The sequence below is a fragment of the Eurosta solidaginis genome, chromosome 5 (genome assembly GCF_040869045.1).
Source record: "Eurosta solidaginis isolate ZX-2024a chromosome 5, ASM4086904v1, whole genome shotgun sequence".
Lineage (NCBI taxonomy): Eukaryota > Metazoa > Arthropoda > Insecta > Diptera > Tephritidae > Eurosta > Eurosta solidaginis.
Window position 1 is genome coordinate 170,337,392 of NC_090323.1, and position 25,352 is coordinate 170,362,743.

Sequence of the window (25,352 nt, forward strand, 5' to 3'; positions counted from 1 at the left end):
TATAAGTTAAGTAAAACGTCCACGAATTTTGTGACTGAAACTTGTAACGTAGCAAATGCTACGCCACAATATCTATTTCCTATTTAGCGCCCACTCCTAACATTATATTTTCCATTTACTGCCCACCCCTAGTAGTGTATGTACCGACATACATATATACATACATACCGGCCCAACAACCATCGCGCAAGCACAAGGCAAGCCAGCGATGGTTAACGCACAATGCTTGGGAATTTTCATTCGTGGCGCGCTGTGCGCGACAATGCGAGCATAATTCCCAATGTGTTCATAGTTACATATGAATAAAATGATTGGCCGGAATACACCAGGCACTAGTGATGGACGATATGGCTATTTTGAGTTATCAATGAAAATAGATATGGCTATTTTTAAATCACGGCTATTTTTTATTGCTATAGCGATCGCTTTATTTTAACAAGCGATTCTATACAGACGATATGCAGTACAGCGATTTTGAGCTATCAGTGAATATAGATATGGCTATTTTTTACAGCTATGGCGATCGCTTTCATTTATCTTTGATAAGCGAATCTGCAATTATTTGTATACTTGGATATAAATATTGAATGTTTAAGTTTGTTTACCGGAGTAGATTGAATGTTATACATTAATTTAATTTAGTATACAGAATATATGAACCAAAATTGGAATAAAAAGACGAAAATATGTACCTTTTATAGTAAACTGATGTAATGTGAAATTCTAATATGTTCATTCTCGTATTACACTCAATGAGATGAAACTAGCTGAAATAGATGTCTATGCATTTTTGTTTTATAAATTTTGCTAATTCAAAATGCTTTGATTTTTAAATGTAAGATGAATCAACCCGAAATAAATCTGTATATGTAACACCATAAAAACATGATTTATTTACTATATTATACTACACCGATGGATTGGGATTCAAGGGGTTGTGTAGCGCAATATATAGCTTCTCCAACCCAATTGTCAACCTCACTTTCGAGCGGCGAATTCCGTTTCACTAACAGACGGGGCTCTGGCGAGCCCAAGCTCCTCAGGGAACTTGGGGGTGGGGAGGGAGGGATGGCCTGAAGGTTTAATGTGGCCATATAAATCGTTCCCGAGATGGTCGGGCCAGCACCTTAATGGTGCTGTTACCGGAGCGTATCGGTTCTGTATCCGACAAAGGACCATCACATCGATAACACTCCCCAAAGCCTTCGGGGAGTAACCTAATCGCTACAACAACAACAACGCCGATGTATTCAGAAATACTCCGTATGAATTTATTCTGAAAGTTGTATTTGGCTGCATAATATTTGTATAGTAAAGTGGATCAGTTTTTAATGAAAAATATAGAGGAAAAATATAGCAAATTCTCCAAACTATTATAAAAATATTCTTTAGCAGAAAATTAGCCACCCACTTCAGTGCCCTAGAAATTAGCCGGAGAATTCAACCATATACAAACCATATGACAAAGCTTGAATTGCATTCTCCCAAAAAACTTAAATTTTGAGTTAATCTGTTTACAATAAGACGAGTGATATATGTTTCTATAATTCTTTTATTTTTCCATCAAAACACAAAATTATTTAATTTTATGAAACTGTTAACGGCTACAGCCTAGAAGTATTAACTCATGAATAACACATGCATTAAATTTTTATCGTATTCTGTTTCTAGGCGCACAATTGGACCAAAAACTATGTCGTATTGATAACCATCTTCATAACGCAAAAGCACTTGTGATGGTTCAGTGTCTATACCTGGCTTCTCTAAATCCCGAAATGTTGCATCGATATTTTCCTTCCAAAATTCCTCTAATTAGTTTATTTGTGCTGCTGATATTTGTCGTGCACGCTACTGCTCTTGCTCGGTAGGCACCTTAACCAACCACAGCAAAAACGAACGATCAGTTATAAGTGGTTTCCATTGTTCTTGATACCCCAGCGCGTTAGGTATGCCTGTCGTAAGAGGCGACTAAAATACCAGATTCAAGGGGCTGTGTAGCGCAACCTTTCAGGTTGCCAGCGCAATATATAGCTTCTCCAAACCCAATTGTCAACCTCACCTATCCGCGGCGAATCCTGTTTCATTAACAGACGAGGCTCTGGCGACCCCAAGCTCGTCATGGAACTTGGGGGTAGGGAGGGAGGGAATGGCCTGAAGGTTTAATGTGGCCACATAAATCGTTCCCCAAATGGTCGGGCTAGCACCTTAATGGTGCTATGGTACCGGAGCGTACCGGATTTGTATCCGGCAAAGGACCATCACATCGATAACACTCCCCAAAGCCTTCGGGGAGCAACCTTATCGCTACAACAATAACAACAACAACATTGCTCTTGATCCCAATTCATATACATTACGTACGCCACACGAGTAAAGTTTTAGTACTGTTTCTCGAAGTGGACCTTCAGAATGTAGGGTGACTTCCCTATGTTTAGCCCTCACCGAAAGTTTAACAATTTGGGATCCAGATGTGCTTCCACGTCCATTGCAAAACCATTTTTTGCAATTATTGCACATCACTTCGTCGTCGAAATTGTTGTTGCACAAGTTTGCTTTGTTCCGTTCGCTGTTTCCACAATTTCTCTGCACAAAAGGCATACTTTGTTCGCCCTTATTTACCACTATCTGTTGACGAGAAATTTTTTTCGTTGTGCAGTTCTTAAGACAACTATCCCCATTTTTCGAGAATAGCTGGCAAACTTTTGTAAAAGTATATTTTTTCCAATTTTCGAGAAAATTATTCCTTTTTGTCGCCAATAAACTTTTTTACTCAGTCTGAAAGCAAAGCACACAGATGAGTAGTGATGAACGATATTTCACTATCGATGATTGCATCCCCGCTATCAATATTAGTATTAGAATTTCATGCTGAAGGAAAATCGCCAATCGCTATAATCGCTATTGGCGATATTCTGCCAGAGGTGATTGCCATTCAAAAGAATCGAATGAAGGAAAATCGCCAATCACAATCACTGATATTTTTGGATTGCAATAGCTACAGCTATTAGCGATTTGTCAATAGCGGCGATGCAATCACCAATAGCGAAATATCGTTCCATCACTACCAGGCACACTTCACCGCAGGTAAGGGAAGTGCGTGTCGGCCGCCATTGGCGGTGGACAAGGGGTGCCCTTGGGTTAGGAGGGTGCGTTACAAGGTCGGTTCCACCGATGGTACGCCCCCCTGCTTATCGGACGCCCCGCAGGTTTACCCACATTTCCGCTGAGTAAGACGGGATTTACACCCCTTATTACTCATCGGAAAGGTAATGCACGAGCAGCCTTCTCGGGTAGGAAGGAAACCCGTCCCAACGCCAGTGGCGGGGCGGATTTCCCCACTACCCTGGCAGACTGCCCGAGCCAATATAAATACATTGTAGGGGCTCCCTTTGGGTCGACGGGGGGTAAAGTTACAAGGTCGGTTATGCCGATGGTACTTCCACCCAGGCCTATTGGGCAGCCTCACCCATATTCCAGGGATTCCCCTTGGGTGGAGGTAAAGTTACAAGGTCGGTTCTGCCGATGGTACTTCCCCTCCCGACCTATTGGGCAACCGTAATATTTTGTTATCATCTCCTCTGAGTAAGACGGGGCTCACCCCCCCTATTACTCACAGGAAGGGTAATGTACGGATATACAGCTCAGGTAAGAGGGGAACACTTCCCAGCGCCTGCGGCGGGACAAACTCCCCTACTACCCTAGCCAAAATATTGTAGTTAGTTAGACTAGCCTCATACTAATATCGACACTTCGCCGTAGGTACAAGATCATCGCCATCCCGATCCTTGGACATCCCATCTCGAAGTCTAGCCACCACCGTCGTCATAGCTATTTGGTGAAAACTACCGTCATTCAAAACTCTCTCTCTTCGGGCGTGATCATCACTACCGCCGTTATCACCCCTTGGCGAGAGCCACCGCCATTCACCGTCGTCTTCCCCATCTGAGCCAGACATCGGCGTTTCATACATCTTAAGATCAATGATGACATGATACGAAACATTCATTCTCTCTCAATTCGTTTCCAGGAATGGGTCTTAAAGTTCATTCAATTGTAAACATTGGTTCATTCGATTGTAAACAAACTTCATTCGTTTCCAAGAATGGGTCTTGAAGATCAGAGTTGCGTAAACCGCGCAAAAAAAATTCCAAGAAAATCGGTGCGTTTTCATTATTTTTCATTTCAAGTGTATTCAACTACATAAGCGGATCAAAAATTTGTAAAAAAGGTACAAGAAATAACAAAATTAAATGAGCTGTTATATTAAAGCACGAAAAGAGATAAGTACATTTTATCTTAGCTATCAAAAAATTAAATTTCACGTGTTGTCACGGAAAAATTTTTAACGGGTAAAATAAGCTCTTTTTTGTATTTGTGATCCTGAAAAAATTCGAGTTTTTTGATATCCCATTTGACAATCTTGAGTAAGTTTTCGGTGAAAATCATAAATTAAACCTTTACCATGTAAAATACCCCAAAGTTATTCCGAAATGCCCAAATTTGATTTTGAGGATGATGGCATCTATGGTCAATGTTATAAAAAATGCACATTTTCACGCGCTCTCAGAGAGCGATAAGTTTCATATCATGTCATCATTGCTTAAGATGGTGAGCAACTCACACAGATAGCCTGCGCTCTTTGTTTAGTGATTGGTTCAGTCTGCAATGAGCAATTGGCGTGTCGACATCGAGTGTTGGTATCGCTAGTTGCGCAGCGAAAAATATATGCACGTATTTACGTAAATACATTTTATTAATATGAATTAATTTAATATGAAAAAATGCAACAGGATCTAATAGAGAAACTGTAAATTTTATTTGAAAATAATACTAAAAATTCTCGAAAATTCGGCGAATTTTCATCAAAATTCTTAATTTTTTAGTGTATATGTAGTTTTGTTGCCCATTTGTTTCTAGAACAATCAGGTGTCAGTCTTAAATTCGTAAATATTAATAGTAATAGTAAAAAACGTATGTATTTATTAGGAAAATTATAGGGATCTATTTGTATATAAAAGTGGAATTTAAAGTAGTAAGTAAGAGCTATATATAATATATATCCCATACAACCGATCGTTGAAATAAGGGGGTTTTTTACCATTTTTTATTTTACATTTGTCTTAAAAATCGTTTAGGTATATACATCTGTTCACTATATATTTCTTATCTTATACAGCGCCATTATTTGGAGATTACGAATGGGATAAGATTATTTTTCAGCCCCATTCATGAAAGTTATGAAGTATTCGGCACAGCCGAAGACAGTCCCGTCCTTCCTTGTTTTTTTATTAAATTTGGATGGCACTTTCGTATTAAAAGTATATTGTTCAAATTTGTTGAAGTCAATTTACTCCGCTGCTTTGAACAAATATATTTCAACTCGGAAAATGTTTGCTCACAAAAATATGTGGAAGGAAATAATGAAAAACATATTAACGATTTTTTTTTAAGCTCAGGATAGTTTGTGCCATCCAAATTCTTCCAGAATTCAATTATATTTGTGACATCAGGAACAATCATTTCACTTCTTAGAAAAACAAGTTCGCATTGAAGCTCGAAATGATATTTAGTTATATCGCACCGAAAAGGATCTTCATAAAGTTCTATTAGTGGACTCATATTTTTAAAATCCCTAAACCTATCTTGAAAATTCTCCAAAAGCGTTTGAAAAATAAAGGAATGCTCCAAATGTGTATTACTCGTGCTAAAGTCAGAAAGAATCATTGCAGTTTTCGAAAAACTGGAATAATCACCGCTTTGCAAATCGCTTAGAAGTAAAAACAACTTTGTCCTAAATATATTTAAGATTTTGTAAGCATCCGGTAAACTTAACCCTTTTCCTTGAAGTTGTAGGTTGAAATCGTTCAAAAACTTCGTTGTGTCTGACAAAAACGCCAAGTTCAAAATAAAATTTTTATCCTTGAGCAACGATATAAAACTAACTTCTTTTTTATCTATTTCCAGAAATTGTAGAACTTCTGCTCTTAGGTCAAACAACCTATTAAGGCAATCGCCACGGCTTAACCATCTTACCTCCGTAAACATTTTTAGGTCATTGTGGACTGCTCCTTTGCTTTTCAAAAAGCTTGCGAATTTCCTATGGGAAAGTGATTGGTGACCACAACGTATTTTATTTATAATTTCCTCTGCTGTTTTCATGACTAGGTGATCTGTTAAAAACTTCGAAGAAAGTGCCGCCTGGTGTATAATGCAGTGGAGGACTGATGCTCCAATACCATGCTTACTTAACTGACCTACGAAGCCTTCGTTCCTACCACTCATAGTACCAGCCCCATCCGTACAAACTCCAGACAATTTTCCCAAATCTACCAAGGAGAAGAGCTTTTCATTGACCACATCAAATAAAGACTTTCCATTTACGTGCCCATAAAAGCTCTCAATGGAAAATAATGTTTCGTAAATCTTAAAATCGGCCATTACCATTCGAACACAAATGGCAAGTTGGCAAGTGTCATTAATGTCGGTACTTTCATCTAAGCAGATAGAAAAAAATTTGCAATCTTCCAAAAGCTTTGCCATTTGATATTTAATAGCTATCCCCAGCTCATCAGTACGACGTACTAAAGTTCTTGGAGACAAAGGAATATCTTTTTCAAAGTCTATATTCATACTTAGTTTATCAAAAACTTTTATAATTAAGTCTTTAATAAATTTACTGTCAGTGAACGGTCTACCCTTCTTCGCCAGTTCAAAACTTATTAAAGAATATAACTCAGTCTTTAATTTCGTTTTGCCTTTCTTTTCCCTCCCGGAGAATTGCATATTGGGCAACCACCCTTTTATTTTTTCTAAAAATAAATGCTTTTTCTCCTCAAAAAGTTTTAATTTTTTTGTTGAATTCAACTTATTTAAGTTTTTATGCGAACTTTCAAAATGTCGTTTGATGTTATGTACATACGTCGCTGAAAATGTTTTATAGCATAAAACGCATTGAATTTGCCCAAAGGCGTTGTTCAACATAAAATATTCGCTTGCCATTGTGCGCATCAATAATTTATTGTTTATTGCGTGCTTAGCAGTTGCAGTCTAATAAGCGAATGATCAGTGAATCAATTGGTTCGTGCGATCAAAGCGCTCTCACTAATACATCCACACAACATTTTTGCCGACACTTGATCTGAGCCACCGCTAGCTAGCACTATATTTCTCTCTGTGGAGAGCCGTCGTCCTTGGATTATAATATATTCTCAGCGACACTACCTAGGGAACATCTCTCTCTCTCTCTCCTGGATTCAAGGTTGTGGATATTTTAGCCTGAGAGCCGCGTGTGTGTGTGTTCGAAATCAAAACACTAATTTACTGTGTATTTATTTAGGTGAGGGAAGTGGGACCTCCATCCGACTCTGGATTGACTTGAGAATACCTCAGCCTTTGACCAAACCCACCTCATAAATGGCGCCCGAGCAGGGACCCGTCTCCTCAGGCGACTGTGCCAAAACCAACGAGAGCACCAACACTGCAGGAACGGGTTCACCGAACACACAACCAACAATTGACACAAAGATAAGCGAAACCAACACCACCACGCTCAACGTCGACTCTCTAGGCTGGATTTACCTGCTGAAGAAGGAGAGGCTAATCGAAGAATGCAAACGCTACCGAATCTACACCGAAGGACATACCGTCGCCGAATTGAGCAGCACACTCAGCGCATACGTCCGAGACCAACGAAAGCGTAAGTCAACAGAAAATCTTTTGAGAGAGGTAGGGATGGAGATCGCCGCCGAAGAGGCCCGGCCAGTCACATCTACGCAAAACACCACGCCGACCGGCACAATTAAAGCAATATCCCCCAGCGCGAGCAGAGCGGCATAAGTAACACGGAGGTCATGAATACAGTCCACCGCTGGGATGTACATTACGCTGGAGGCGACACATTATACGACTTCCTGGAAAGGATTGAGGAACTGGCAGAATGCTATCTGATTAAGCCAGATCAACTCCTCCCAACCCTTCCTGAGATACTGCGTGGCAAAGCCCTTCAATGGTTCCGCCTGCGAAAACAACAACTACACACATGGGCTGACTTCTGCTCCGAAGGCGGAACATTTTTTTTGCCGAAGCGACACATTGGCCAGCTAGAGGACGCTATCCGCCAAAGAAAACAGACGAGTAGAGAAAAGGCCAAGGACTATATCCTCGCCCTCCAGACGATGATTCGCCGCCACCCGACTTTGTGCAAAGAAGATCATCTAGAACGCATATACGACGGACTACGGGTGGAGTATCGACTTTTTGTGAAGCGGGGCGAGTACCAAACGATAGATCAGCTTATGGAGCTCACCGACGAGTACGAACTACTGCGGAGCGAAGAAGCCAAACAGAGCCGACTGTTAGCACATAGCTTAAGCACAGTAATAATCGAGGAGCTGGAGGAGCAGAATGATCAAATAACGCACTCCCTGTCCACACTCACTGACCGTTACGATGCAAGAAACACCTGCTGGCGATGCAAGAAACGCGGCCACCACCGCTCCCATTGCACCAACAAAAGACGACTTTTTTGTTCTAGATGCGGCAGAGACGGAACGCTCTCCAGGGATTGTGCATGCTACGGAATGAACCGAAATAATCCGATAACACCGGCACTATTATCATCCGTAGCCAAAGGGAAGGGGAACGACGGACGTTTTTACATACAGGTGTCCATCGAAGGATTGATGTGCCGCGCCCTGATCGACACGGGGGCCACCGTGACATACATCAATGAAGCCGTAAGAAGGCATCTGGAACGACGAAAGATTCCACCGTTATCCAAACGTCGCAACGTGCAACTCGCCGACCTATCATGCATTGCGAGCACCCACTCCTACCCGGTCAAAGTCAAATACAATGATCAAACAGCCAGTACGTTGGTATCTGTTATCCCTAATTTGGCCGAGAGTGTTATCCTGGGTATGGACTTTTTGCCAAAGCGCAACGTTACCGTCTCACTGGATGGAAAGCCCCTTACCACAGCCGGTACAACCAAAGCAAACGCACCCGTAACCCTGCATTACATAAGAGAAGCGGAACACCTCAACGAAGAGCGAAAAAGAGAACACCTAGAGCTCATAGAAACACATCAAAAAGCACCCACACACCTAGAAGGGCCAAACACTGCCGCAGAACACAGACACAACACAACACTAAAACAATGTTATTACCCGGCCATCCTCCTCAGCGATAATGGTGAGCAACTCGTCACTAACGCCCCGGCAACGATCCTGAGGGATCATAACATCACCCACCGATTTACTGTAGCGTATGCCTCCCACAAAAATCCTACCGAACGGGTTATCAAAACAAGGGTGGCACAACTTACGAAACAAGACCATCGGGACTGGCACCAAGAACTACCAGAATCAACACACACATCAACCGCCGAAATAAAGTTTAACCGCAACGTCGTCGGGCCGAGAGAAGCACGAACAAAAGATGCCATGCCCGAAGAACCGCCTCCATTCGACGCAGTACCGTGGCCGCTAAATAAGCCACGAATACTGGACGTGAAGACATTCTGGGGCCCGCCATCAATAGCCGGCCATCTAAACGCCATCGTATGCGACAAACCAACCACTGGTGACAATATACCGTATGCACCAACCCGAGAGCCACACGATACTACCAATGGAAACCACGCCCCAGACTTCTTCGCCCGGACTATGGCTAAATCGCAAAAGGGTGTAACACGGCGCGTAGGGTGGACGAAGATCACGCCATAATCAAGCTGAAAGAAAACTCCAAGATGGTACGATTCTCTGGCTGAGGAGAAGCAAGATCCGACCTAGTTTGATAGGTTTTCTATACATGAAATGTAAATACCTTAATTTTGAAATGTAAATTTAAAATGTAATATAAAAATGTATATATGTATGTATATACCCTAATCTTGAAATATAAATTTAAAATGAATTTCGTACTTGCAATGTAAATTTAAACACAAATGAAATGTACACATTATTGTTGAAAAAAGAGAAGAAAAAAAAATCTATCATAATAATAAAAACATCAACGAACACATATACACACATGTCGGCCGAGCCATCGGATTCAACCGAAGATAAAACATACCTGGGCTCTGCCCATGGTAGTTCAGGCCTCCGCGCAAAAACCGTAGAATGCCATAACCTTTCGTCCGCCGAAGTAGGACTCAAAAATGTTTTAGAATAAATTCGCAAATAGAGATAATTAAAAAAATTTAATTTTTTTTTAGATTTTTCTTAACTTTATAGAGTATGCGATTTTGCAGCCCAATCAATTTTAGTCTAATACAGTACAAGCTATAACTGTCTCAAAATTCGGTTGGATTTTTGAATTTTCCAAAAAAAAAAAATATAAAAAAATAGAGCTGAGGCCTTTGTATGGCAGAAAATTAAAAAATATTTTCAGGAATCTTTCCCATTTTATTCTTAACTTAAGAAGTTACCTTCACGTTTACAGTGCTAATTTCGCGCCATTATATCAAAAATTCGATAAAAAAAACACCAACTAACTACTATTCACAAAATGAAATATCATAGCACTCAATATGTATTATCAGATTTTTAAAAATAGAAATTGTAAACAAACTTTAGTTAATTAATTCTTTAGACATGAACATTAGCCTTTATAAGGTAAATTATGCCGAAACACGTTTGTTTGTATCGTTTTTATTTACATATGAAATCAATAAGTGGGTGGGTGTAGGCCAAAAATTGAGTGGGTGTTTTCTTAGCGAGTAAGTGGCATGTGTTTCGAAATTAAAATGACATTTTGACTAAAATTACGTTATACAAAAGATAGCTGCTTAATGCAAGAAAAAACTATAAAAAAATATTCAATCGATGGGGTAAATATTAGAGCCCGTGATACTCGATTAATCGAATATTCGAACTATTCGATTACTATAATATTGGCTTTTCAGAATTCGACTTCTAAAAATCCAATAATCGCACATCGTCGATTATTCGAATTATTGCTTGTTGTCGATTATTCGATAATCGCTGCTGAAATTCGAATATTAAAATATACATAGTGTACATTGAATAATCTAAATACATCAACTATTCGAATAGCGAAATTCGATTAATAACTGTACCAAAATCTAAAATCGAATAATCGGATACTCGATTATTCGAGTTATTTGAATATTTTTAAGAGCGCTAGTAATTAGTATCAAATATGCATAAATTTTAATCTCATACTTTGTGATTTGATACATAATGGAAACAAAAAATTTTGTATGTACAAATTTATACAAAGAAAGGCATAAATGTTAGAGAAACAATGCAAGATAAATAACATAAATATAGTTTAAGAAACTAAAAAACACGCCGTGGCACAGAGGTTCGTGTCTTCGCTATTAAGCATCAACCGTATTGTAGTGAGTTATTTAACCACGCTAGATATAACAAACAAGCATACATACAAGTGAAGCTAATATAAGCGCGTTAAAAAGGCTATTAATTTGGATATGCCCCTAGCGATATATGTATACATAACCGTCAATAAATACACTTGCACGTATGAACATATGCATATAAAAATCAAACAATTACACAGGTCTTAGACCAAAAAACTGCATAGGATTTTTTTACATTTTCTTACAGATTTTGACCTCCTAAAAACAGAAAAAATATTCAAATTATTATATCACATAAGTTTTTATGTATATTGCAATATCTATGTTCATTGGTAATAAACCTATATGATTTTTATTTGATAATGGAGAAAAACAACCTGAGCTGTTGGCAAGGCGAATTCATATTTATCTTTTGACGAAGATGGAAGGCCTCAACTATTTTCTCAACGTGAGCTCAATGATTTGGTAAGAGATTTAGATCTTTCAAAAGATGCAGCCGAACTGTTAGGTTCTAGATTAAAAAACAAAAACCTTTTATCACCTGACACTTCTTTCTACTGGTACAGACACCGAGAAAAAGAATTTACCCAGTTTTTCTCAAAAGAAGGAAATTTAGTTTTCTGCAATAATGTGGAAGAACTCATACATCGCTTTGATATAAAGTATAACTCATCTGAATGGGGCCTATTCATTGACTCATCTAAGACTAGAATTAAAGCAGTATTATTGCACAATAGAAATAAATTTGCCTCGATTCCGATTGGACATTCTGTGCATATGAAAGAAAATTATAACGATTTGGCCATTATCCTGGAAAAAATCAAGTATCAAGACCGTTAATGGATGATTTGTGGGGACTTCAAAATACTGACAATGCTTTTGGGTCAGCAGGCAGGCTATACCAAATACCCATGCTTTTTATGCTTGTGGGATAGTAGAGCCAGAGAACAGCACTGGAAAAAAGTGATTGGCCATCCCGATAAACTTTAAAACCTGGAGAGGAAAATGTTATAAACACTACCTTGGTACCACCAAAAAAGGTTTTGTTGCCCTCTCCATATCAAATTGGGTTTGATGAAACAATTTGTAAAATCGCTGCAAAAGGATGGATAATGTTTCAAATATTTATGTACAAAATTCCCGAAGCTGTCAGAAGCAAAGTTGAAAGAGGGAGTTTTCACCGGCCCGACATAAGAAAACTTTTAACGGACCCTTCATTTGTGGAAACTATGAATGAGAAGGAAAAAGAAGCTTGGGTATCGTTCAAGGACGTAGTGCGAAAGTTTTTGGGAAATACTAAGGATCCTAACTATAAAACCCTTGTGCAATGGATACTACCAGCATACGGAGCTCAAGGTTGCAAGACGAGCTGGTAGCTTACAGTGAAGAGCAGGGGGAGCGATTTCACCAGGATGTCCGTGATATCGAGAGAAGGTACCAAGGGCGATGGGATGTCACTATGCTTGCTGACTACTGTTGGCTGCTTAAGCGAGAAACTGAAGATGGAGATCGGAAAAGGACTCGTCAAAGTATCAAGGAAAAGAAGAAGAGGTTTCATAAAGAACATTAATAAGTATATGTATCAAAATAATGTTTCGTTTGCTTTAAAAAAATATTTATTGTTTGAAAATTTTGAATAAAGGAGTGCTTTAACCAATTTTTTGTGTTTGAATTTGCAAAAAATCCTTATGCGATAGAAAAAAATGGTCATCACTTTTGAAATCAGCGCACTTTAAAACATATAATTCAGTAAAAATATCTCATGCAGCTGACAAATTTTTTTTCGCAGACTTGTGTTATTTAACAAAAAAAGTGGGCGCAAAAATTGGCAACATTAAGCAGAGCTTAAATGCACAAATTTTAAGTTAAACGATAGGTGAACAAGCCAGCAGCAGTTAATAAAATTCAAGCAGACAGACAATACGTAGCTTTTTAGAAGGAAACTTTAAAAATTGCACACTTTATAAGTTTGGTTAAGCTAGGCTTAAACTAAGTTTGCTTAAACTCTAGTCAAATTTAAACTCAAGTTAAACTACAGAGCAGTTTTCCAGTCACAGTTTAAGGGCGCCTTTCGGGTAGGGTTTTTGTACGGCAACATTGAGTTTTTATTATCTAGATAATTTGCAGATACGGCAACAGCTGGATTTTGTTTACACAACAAACATTGAAAAATATTTTTACATCCATGGAGAAATATATATCTACACTCAAAGAAAAAATCGTTCTAAAGCGAACGAAACAAGTTCAGTATTAAGAACATTCGTTGACAAAAGTTGATATCCAACATCATTCACTAATTATTCTTAAACCAGATAGTTCTCAAGTTGATAACCAACATCATTCTCCATTCATTATCAAACTTTTTAGAAATTTTGTAAACTTGTTTAAGTTCTTGAGTCGATCTCTAACGTCAACCTCAGATTATTCTCCAAATTTGGAGAGATTTAAAAAAAATGCATAGTTCTTAAATGAATATTCAGCACATTTCTCCAATTAATATCACTCATTGGATATCGAGTTGAGTTGGGATTGAAAAAAAACCTTTCCGGTGGTAACACCAAAGCCAGCAGCTCTTTATTGTGAGGAATAAAATACCTGTTTGGTAGCAGTAATAAAACGTTAAAAAATAGAATAAATTATACCTGTTTTATTTTATTTTCTTGAAAATTCTGTAGTATTGGAATCTTGCATTTGAGGTCCAATAGGGAACCACACTTGAGTATAAGTTGGGTCCTTTTTTTTCAACCTTAGTAAAGGTTGACTTTAATAAAAATTCCCTTTTTGCTGAGAATGCTAGGATTCTCGAGTTGAGTCACTGTCTTGAGAATTTAGAAGAACTAGCATTCAACATGAAATGTCATGATAAATAAACAAATAAATGTAAGGCGCGATAACCTCCGAAGAGATCTTATGCCGAGCTTCTCTTCCAATTTGCGTCGTGCCCCTCTTGATTTTCCCTACAAATTGGCCGGACGGGACCTACATGTTTTATGCCGACTCCGAACGGCATCTGCAAGGCAGATGAGTTTTCACTGAGAGCTTTTCATGGCAGAAATACACTCGGAGCGCTTGCCAAACACTGCCCAAATACTTGTTGGGTATATTCGAGGTTGTTGGACACACCATTTTCGGCATGGAGTAAATATATGACCAGACCAAACTTGGTTTAAAATTTCATTACACCGGCTTAGGTTTCGCCAAGAAAGATATGTGCGTCTGATTATTTCTTGAGCAACGACCCTCTAAAAACACAGTCGGCCAAATACCAGAGATAACCGTGTCTGTGTTTATGAAGTTTTTTTAATGGAATTTGCAATTCTATTTGGGCACAAGTGTTCTTTTTTCTTGTTTAGTGTATTCTTTTACAGCTGATCGACAATTATAGCCCGGGTTTTCAGTGCGAGTTTAAACTCCAGTGAAATTTGACTATAGTGTAATCTTCCCACTTTGTTCGATAAGATACAATTTTGCTGCTCATCTCAGCTTACGCGGCCGAAGTGGCAGGGTTAAACTCTAGTCAACTTTAACTGGAGTTTAAACTTGCACCACTGAAAACCGAGCATAACCGAGGTGCGTTCATATAACGGATATAACTTTTCATCTTATGAATTTATATGCTTTAAAGAGTCCCTATATTATGTGGATACCGCGCTTAGGGCTCAAACTTTTAATCGTAAAGGGTTTAGAATTTTAATTAGTGAACGGTTTAAAACCATAGATTAGTTTCGTTTGAGAACATCTTTTTAAGGAAAGTTAAGGGCTTCATTCTGTATTACGAAACGAACGTTCGTTTCGCTTCAGAGACGAATCGCTAGTGTATTTGTACTATGCTAAACGATGGAAACATATCAATAGACAATTGATTTCGCCTTTAATAGGAAACGTAAAGGCCAAACGAAAATGATATAGAATACAATTGTTAGCCGAAATCTTTTGGAGACGAATCGTTTGTCTGAGCTATCGTTCGGAATACAGAATGAGGCCCTAAGTATAGTTTTATAGTATTCTCATACATGTTTCTCTAATTTGGAGAGCTGTTAACAAATATTTTGTATAATAAACCATTTTTGAAATGGGACGTATGTAAGTCAATTAAATAATGAAAGATGTGTTAAATTCTGTGGACATAAACTAAAGTTAAATGCAATAATAAACCCACTGTATTAATGGACAAAAACAAACAAAAAATAATTTACAAACAACGTTAGAAATAGTTGAACTTCGGCACCTTTGAGATATAACAGCTTATTAAATAGATAGATAGATATTTATACTGTAGATACATCAATAGTGTGAACTTCAGTACTTATAAGTGTGCAATATTTAATTAAAGTACAGCTGCGGTCAAAATCTTAGTAGTGTACATACTAATAAAAATCGCTTCTATAAAAAAATTTTAGTTTTTCCTATTATAGCCCAAATATCTAACAAATCATATCGTGAAACAATTTCAACCTTAGTCTCATTTTAATGAGATAAACAAATATTTTGAAAAACTGTAGCGAATTTTGCGCGTTCAAAAAAATTTGTGGTATACCAATTGTAAGGATTATTTTGACGGATCATTTATATAATTGTGATTTTTTTACATTGAATTTTGGCTAATATTTAAATAAGTAGGTATGTATTTAGATGCATTACCGTTATTCTTTAGAATGCAGCACAGGACGAGACTTTGAGTCGACACTCTTTACAGCATCTCATATTTGCGTATTCGATGTTGGCTTGCGTTAACATCCCTGCAAAAATCGCGAGTACTCCATGCATGTATGTATGGAGTACTCGCTATGGACCAAGCAAAATTAACCACAATTCATACAAAAAATATGGTCCAATTAACATTGCGATGCCCTAGAACTGGACCATACACTCCAGCTCCGCATTACATCAGAGTAATCCATGGAGTACCCACAGTCCAATAAACATCGTGTAGTGATTACAATCGTTAAAAACGAGCAATGATCGGCTTACAATATGTTCGTTAGAAACATGAGTTGGTCCATTGCTGCATTACAGTGGAGTATAATTGTAAGTACTCCAGTATGACACAAGTGGACCACATGATCCAACGATTTTTGCAGAGATCAACCCCCAAATTCTCCATGTGGTTTATGTCTGGTGACTATGTGACTTCGATCTAGCTTTCCTCAAACCATCTTTTTGCTACTTTGCTCGTATATTTCGGGTCGTTGGCTTGCTGAAATGTTCAAACAAGTGGCATGAAGCACATGAAGCGCCATTCATAACTTTCCTATAGCAATGCATGAGGTTTGTTTCTCTACTACTGCTATAAATTGGTTTTAAAAAGCACAAAAGTTATGATATTTCAGTATGAAATACACTAATAATCCCACTCCGATGAGAGGACCAGTGGTACCCCTTCATTTGCGAGCAAGCGCCAGAAACTGTCGAGCGGTGAAAGCCATAAACAGATCCCGCATTAAAAAATGAGAGAGCAAAAAATCATAGTTAGCTGTGAAATAAATTTTCTGGGTGTGACGTCACGCTTTTGACAACATGTTTCATTGCTGACGCAGTCTTCAGACTATATTCCAATCGGAGTATTTTGTTTCGCTCTTACCTCCTACTACATTTTTTATCTCAAAGGTTTATTTGGGTCGAGTTGGAAACTGAATAGTATTATTACCTAATATCTTTTGGTTGAAGTTTTTATTCTATACGCACGAAAAGCTGATTGTTTACAAGTGCCTATTGGATGAAATGACGTGAATTAATTGTTCGTGTCTTAAGACATGTTTGTTCACATTTTACAATTTTTTCAGTTTTTGTACTTTTTTCGTACGGAACGGGAATAGCAAAAAATGTGTCCGGACGCGATCTGTAAATCCTGCCAAAATTCAACATACATCACTTCTTGAAGCTTTATATAAAAATGAAGTACGTTGAGTCAGTGAGGTCAGCTGGCCCTGTTTTGCGATAATAGTCGCCATTTGGGGGCACCAAGCGAGACCAAATATTCCTCCAACTGTCTCTCAAAACTCAGTGAAGGTTTTCTCTTTCCTCTGTATACAAACTGTCGGAGCGTATTCGTTCATCCGCATAACATGTTCTAGCTAGCGAAGCCTTTGGATTTTCAATCGCTGCACTATCGTCATGTCTGCATAAAGCTCATATAGCTCATCATTATACCTCCTTCGATACTCGCCGTCGACATCACGGATAGGACTATAAACCTTGCCGGAGAACTTTTCTCCAAGAGACATCTCATCTTCTCTCGACACCTTCCATGATTTCTAGCCATACATCAGGACAGGTATGATGAGTGACTTGTAGAGCTAGAATTTTGTTCGTCGAGAGAGGACTTTACTTACTTACTTCTTGCCAAGAGTTATTTTATTATCCGTTTGATTTCCAAGCCGAAATTGTTTTGCTTTTAATGCTGCTTCCCAAATGAACGAAATCCTTCACAGTCTCGAATTTATATCCGTCAGCAGTGACGTGGCTACAAAGGCCTTGTCAAAATTTATTGCAAACCCACTTTTTTTTGCTTCTTTATCTTATACCAACTCTTCGCCGCCATGTTTGAACAGCCCGGCGGGTATGCCGTCATTACTTGGCACCTTCTGATTTTTTAGCAGTGATATTGGATGCCGGGGAGTATTTTTCATCATCGGCGATCGGGGTATCGGGTTCGTCTTCCCCCACACTCTGTACGTCAGTTACCAGGTCGCCATTATCGTTACTACAGGAATCTGCCCCGGTCGTGAAACCGTCTGTCATTAAAAGAGCATGAAGTATGTATGGTAAACCGAAAATAATAATAATAATATTTTTTCGCGATAAATATGCGGGGAGATAGAATGTGGTGTGTTAATGGGAGCATTAATTGGTAATCCTACACGTTCTAGGCCGACTCCATGTGCATCTGCTAAGGCAGATAACTTTTTTGCTGAGAAACATTCCAAAAACACAATCGAAAGGTTTGCCAAGCCACCAAATCAATTTGATGGTGTTTGATCGCCCGCTTTCAAAAAGGAAGAAAAAATATACTCCAAAAATTTACTTTTTACTCCGGCGTAGACGTTTACTCAGGTAACAGTTTTAAATACTCCGAACACTGGTAGCGAAATATGAGAGAAAATAAGTCGAAAAATTTCAAAAGCGCTACGTCATGAAACTTTTTTTCAAATTCGATTACAAATACAACAATTCCGTAATGTGGGATATTGGCTCATTCGATTATGGGTGAAAGCCGTGTACCAATTAAGCAGCAATCAACTTTTTTCGATCCGATTTAATCGATTTTTTTTGAGAATCGAATCGAATCCAGCTCTACGTACAACCATCGGCGTGAGAAAAATTCGCATTCAACTTAAATTATATTTATTTAAAAATTCGAGCCGGCTTCCGACAGTACTGCAATGTCGGACCAACCCATGACAGAGGTGGAGCAAGCTCCTAAACACTCCGTCTATTTCCAAAAATTCGTTTAACATTTCTTGTTCCCCGATGGAGAATCTACCAGATGTTAAGCTGATAAGAACAGATCCTACACTTTTGATCTAAGCCTTGCGCCAAGAAGCGATAACTACAACCAGAAAAATTATAAATATTACAATGGAATTGTGTATTAAATAAATGAGAATTTTACGATGGAACACTGCAAGAAAATGAGAGGTGGATGAAAAAACATAACGTTCTGCTATGATGGATATAACCAAACGTATTAGGTACGTTTGCAGTAAGGAAAAATGCATGCATATATATATATATATATATATATATATTAGAACACCCACAGAATGTATGGGATTTGCAAAATTATCAAATCATTTCGCTCCCCACGCATTTTCTGAAAGAATGGGGATAAAAAATAATATCTGTAAAAAAAATCTGGCCATCTGTAGTGAAAAAATTCCACGGAAATTTGCCCTAAAGGCTAAAAATGCACTAAAAAATTGTATATGTCTTTATTGTCTAATATCCCGTAAACCAGTAACTGTAGGAGAACTAATGACATAAGGACTTTTCTTTAGATTGGAGTCAGGAGTAAATTGCCCATATAAAGGTTGTACCTGCGGGTGTCCTTTCAAGGACTTTTAATAAGTCGAAGTTAATTTTTTATTTTTTGTAATGGTCAAATAAAATACATGCAAAATAATGGATTAGGTAAGCTATACGCCGTTTGGTAGGATATTAACCACAGTTTCATTTTAACATTGCATTTTAATTTTATTAACATTTTTGCAATGGTTGGATGGGGTAAAACTAAGTAAAAACGGTTTTTAAATTTCTAAAAATATACAGAATAGGATAATTCAGGGGCATAGTTCTAATTTTATATGCTATGTTAAAGTAAAATGATAAATATTAAGTATAGAATCAAATTAAATAATAATATGAAACGTTTTGAGGTCTATAAAAATAAAATTTTTAATGCATTTGTATGCGAAATATCGAACAGTTCTTCCAAAGAGTTGTTAAACTATTTTATAGTCACCAAACTACAATTTTTTTCATTTTCTTATAGCTATTATAATTTATTAGGATAATTCTTTCAATTCCGTTACGTGTTTTCACTGAAATTTCGAATTTTTCGTATAAATTGATAACTCTTTCTGCCAAAAATAACCCTTCACAGCGCAATAACATAATTTTTTATAAAAGTGGGGTTTTTTGATGGGAAATCTCTAAACTAAAAACATTTCTTTTGACGTTTTTTGATATTTTAAAAAACTTTATTTATTTTTGAAAGAAAGGTTATGTTGCATATTTGCAACAACGGTAAGTTGTAAAAACAAGTAAGGAAGGTTACGTTCGGGTGTAACCGAACATTACATACTCAGTTGAGAGTACGATATGGGTATCAAATGAAATGTGTTAATGATAATTTTAAAAGGGAGTGGGCCTAAGTTCTTTAGCTGGACGCATTTTGAGATATCGCCATAAAGGTGGACCAGGGGTGACTCTAGAATTTATTTTGTACGATATGGGCATCAAATGAAAAGTATTAATGAGTATTTTAAAAGGGCGTGGGCCTAAGTTCTATAGATGGACGCCTTTTCGAGATATCGAGATGGACCAGGGGTGACTCCAGAATTTGTTTGTACGATATGAGTATCAAATGAAAGGTGTTAATGAGTATTTTAATAGGGAGTGCGCCTTAGTTCTATAGGTGGACGCGTTTTCGAGATATCGCCATAAAGGTGGACCAGGGGTGACTCTAGAATTTGTTTGTACGATATGAGTATCAAATGAAAGGTGTTAATGAGTATTTTAAAAGGACGTGGGGCTTAGTTCTATAGGTGGGCGCCTTTTCGAGATATCGCCATAAAGGTGGGCCAGGGGTGACTCTAGAATTTTTTTGTACGATATGGGTATCAAATGAAAGGTGTTAATGAGTGTTTTAAAAAGGAGTGGGCCTTAGTTCTATATGTGGACGACTTTTCGAGATATCGCCATAAAGATGGACCAGGGGTGACTCTAGAATTTGTTTGTACGATATGAGTATCAAATGAGAGGTGTTAATGAGTATTTTAAGAGGGCGTGGGCCTTAGTTCTATATGTGGACGCCTTTTCGAGATATCGCCATAAAGGTGGACCAGGGGTGACTCTAGAACTTGTTTGTACTATATGGGTATCAAGTGAAAGGTGTTAATGAGTATTTTAAAAGGGCGTGGGCCTTAGTTCTATAAATGGACGCCTTTTTGAGATATCGCCATAAATGTGGACCAGGGGTGACTCTAGAATTTGTTTGTACGATATGGGTATCAAACGAAAGGTGTTAATAAGTGTTTTAAAAGGGTGTGGGCCTTAGTTCTATAAATGGACGCCTTTTCGAGATATCGCCATAAAGGTGGACCAGGGGTGACTCTAGAATTTGTTTGTACGATATGGGTATCAAATGAAAGGTGTTAATGAGTATTTTAAAAGGGAGTGGGCCTTAGTTCTATAGGTGGACGCCTTTTCGATATATCGCCATAAAGGTGGACCAGGGGTGACTCTAGAATTTGTTTGTACTATATGAAAGGTGTTAATGAGTATTTTAAAATGGAGTGGGCCTTAGTTCTATAGGTGGATGCCTTTTCGAGATATCGCCATAAAGGTGGGCCAGGGGTGACTCTGGAATTTTTTGTACGATATGGGTATCAAATGAAAGGTGTTGATGAGTCTTTTAAAAAGGAGTGGGCCTTAGTTCTATATGTGGACGCCTTTTCGAGATATCGCCATAAAGATGGACCAGGGGTGACTCTAGAATTTGTTTGTACGATACGAGTATCAAATGAAAGGTGTTAATGAGTATTTTAAAAGGGCGTGGGCCTTAGTTCTATAGGTGGGCGCCTTTTCGAGATATCGCCATAAAGGTGGACCAGGGGTGACTCTAGAATTTGTTTGTACAATATGGGTATCAAACGAAAGGTGTTAATAAGTGTTTTAAAAGGGAGTGGGCCTTAGTTCTATGGGTGGACGCCTTTTCGGGATATCGCCATAAACCTGGACCAGGGGCGACTTTAGAATTTGTTTGTACGATATGGGTATCAAATAAAGGTGTTATTGAGTATTTTAAAAGGGAGTGGGCCTTAGTTCTATAGGTGGACGCCTTTTCGAGATATCGCCATAAAGGTGGACCAGGGGTGACTCTAGAATTTGTTTGTACTATATGAAAGGTGTTAATGAGTATTTTAAAATGGAGTGGGCCTTAGTTCTATAGGTGGATGCCTTTTCGAGATATCGCCATAAAGGTGGGCCAGGGGTGACTCTAGAATTTTTTTGTACGATATGGGTATCAAATGAAAGGTGTTGATGAGTGTTTTAAAAAGGAGTGGGCCTTAGTTCTATATGTGGATGCCTTTTCGAGATATCGCCATAAAGATGGACCAGGGGTGACTCTAGAATTTGTTTGTACGATATGAGTATCAAATGAAAGGTGTTAATGAGTATTTTAAAAGGGCGTGGGCCTTAGTTCTATAGGTGGGCGCCTTTTCGAGATATCGCCATAAAGGTGGACCAGGGGTGACTCTAGAATTTGTTTGTACAATATGGGTATCAAACGAAAGGTGTTAATAAGTGTTTTAAAAGGGAGTGGGCCTTAGTTCTATGGGTGGACCCCTTTTCGGGATATCGCCATAAACGTGGACCAGGGGTGACTCTAGAATTTGTTTGTACGATATGAGTATGAAATGAAAGGTGTTAATGAGTATTTTAAGAGGGCGTGGGCCTTAGTTCTATATGTGGACGCCTTTTCGAGATATCGCCATAAAGGTGGACCAAGGGTGACTCTAGAATTTGTTTGTACTATATGGGTATCAAATGAAAGGTCTTAATGAGGGTTTTAAAAGGGAGTGGCCCCTAGTTGTATATGTGAAGGCGTTTTCCAGATATAGACCAAAATGTGGACCAGGGTGATCCAGAACATCATCTGTCGGGTACCGCTAATTTATTTATATATGTAATACCACGAACAGTATTCCTTCCAAGATTCCAAGGGCTTTTGATTTCGCCCAGCAAAACTTTTTCATTTTCTTCTACTTAATATGGTATAGGTGTCACAACCATTTTACCAAGTTTTTTTCTAAAGTTATATTTTGCGTCAATAGACCAATACAATTACCATGTTTTATCCCTTTTTTCGTATTTGGTATATAATTATGGCATTTTTTTCATTTTTCGTAATTTTCGATATCGAAAAAGTGGTCGTGGTCATAGTCGGATTTCGGCCATTTTTTACACCAATACAAAGTGAGTTCAGATAAGTGCGTGACCTGAGTTTAGTAAAGATATATCGATTTTTGCTCAAGTTATCGTTTTAACGGCCGAGCGGAAGGACAGACGGTCGACTGTGTATAAAAACTGGGCGTGGCTTCAACCGATTTCGCCCTTTTTCACAGAAAAAAGTTATCGTCCTAGATTCTAAGCCTAATTTCACAAGGATTGGTAAATTTTTGTTCGACTTATGGCATTAAAAGTATCCTAGACAAATTAAATGAGAAAGGGCGGAGCCACGCCCATTTTGAAATTTTCTTTTATTTTTGTATTTTGTTGCACCATATCATTACTGGAGTTGAATGTTGACATAATTTACTTATATATTGTAAAGATATTAACTTTTCTTTTAAAATTTGAATTTAAAAAAAAAATTTTTTAAAAAGTGGGCGTGTTCGTTCTCCGATTTTGCTAATTTTTATTAAGCAGACATATAGTCATAAGAGTAACGTTCCTGCCAAATTTCATCATGATATCTTCAACGACTGCCAAATTACAGCTTGCAAAACTTCTAAATTACCTTCTTTTAAAGGTGGGCGGTGCCACGCCCATTGTCCAAAATTTTACTAGTTTTCTATTTTGCGTCATAAGTTCAACTCACCTAACAAGTTTCATCGCTTAATCCATATTTGGTAATGAATTATCGCACTTTTTCGATTTTTCGATATCGAAAAAGTGGGCGTGGTTATTGTCCGATATCATTCATTTTAAATAGCGATCTGAGATGAGTGCCCAGGAACCTACATACCAAATTTCATCAAGATATCTCAAAATTTACTCAAGTTATCGTGTTAACGGACAGACGGACGGACGGACATGGCTCAATCGAATTTTTTTTTCGATACTGATGATTTTGATATATGGAAGTCTATATCTATCTCGATTCCTTTATACCTGTACAACCAACCGTTATCCAATCAAAGTTAATATACTCTGTGAGCTCTGCTCAATGATACAATGGATAGCATGAAAATTATTTCAAATGGAAATCTGTGAAGCAATTGTTGGTTTTGTTGTAACAGAGCGATACTCCACATTTTTTGCAAGTCGTTTGTGTATATCCTGTGCACTTTGGATACTTGCATCGCATACGATTCGTCGTCAAGAAGGCCAGTGACCGAATTGGTCTTGACGTGTGGGCTGTGGTGGTACGTGCTGCGACGAAGCTTTCAATGATTTGACTCTGAGCAAAACTGGAGCGCTATCATAGCATTCGACGTTTTCATTTTCACAATCTGTAACTTCGCTTTCCTCCGTGGCTATAACCTCAATATAGTCTGGATCTCCAAGGTTGCCACCACTTGAAAACTCTTCATCATGCGATCTGTCCAGATCTTCCAAAACGTTACTTACATATTTCGGCGGAATTCAATCGTCTCGTCGACATTCTAAGTGAGAGAACCCCGAACAAATTTTCTATGAAATATACTATTTCTCATCTGTACGAGCACTTTGTTGCATTACTGCAACTGTTATATAATTTGCAATTTCTACAGTTACTTTGGCGATGATGCCTGACGTAATTCCAAAGAAAAACGTTGCAGATGCGCAACATATTTAGGTGACTGCAATTATAACTACATGAAGGAAAATAAAGTAAATTGAAAATTATGTTGCAGTTCAACATGGCGCCGTGAAGGGATAAAGCACTGTCTTTTGCACTTTTTCTTTTGTTTTGCATTAAATAACAAAATACACTGGGAAGCGCATCTGCATTCAAGCATTTATTTTTCTTTCCTATGTAGAACAATTTGTTGATTTATTTTCTTATATTTACTTAGTTTAAAAGACTTACCAATTAAGAACACGCTTCAAGATTTGTTTTCCATTGTGCTGCCTTATCAGAATTATTTTTATTATAAATTTCTTAGCCTAGAGCTCACAATTACAATGCACGTTTATTATAAATATATTTCCAAGCCCTTTGTGGCAATTTAGTACCGGTTTACTCGCAAAAATAGCTTATTTAATAAATTATTTTTTAAGAATTCGTAAAAAAAAAATCTTTGACTTATGAAAAGTCCTTAAAATACTTGTTTACGAGATGTTACCCAATAAAGACATATATGTACAATTTTTAGTACATTTTTAGCCTTTAGGTCAAAAGCGCGTGGAATATTTTCACTACAGATTTTTTTACAGATCTTGTCTTTTATGTGGAGCGAAGAGGATAAGAACTTTACCCCTGAATTATTTCATTCTGTATATTTTTAGAAATTTAAAACCCGTTGCAGAAATGTTAATAAAATTTAAATGCAGTGTTAAAATGAAACTGTGGTTAATA

At 37.8% G+C, this 25,352-nt stretch overlaps 1 protein-coding gene and 1 non-coding gene across 2 annotated transcripts in view; both read right to left on the reverse strand.

Annotated features, from left to right (window-relative positions):
* Baldspot (elongation of very long chain fatty acids protein baldspot) overlaps positions 1–25,352 on the reverse strand; it is a 164,419-nt gene that overhangs the window by 28,554 nt on the left and 110,513 nt on the right. The window lies entirely within an intron of this gene.
* On the reverse strand, positions 18,696–18,891 carry LOC137234068 (U2 spliceosomal RNA). Its single transcript, XR_010947672.1, has one exon. It is a non-coding gene; the product is annotated as a U2 spliceosomal RNA (small nuclear RNA).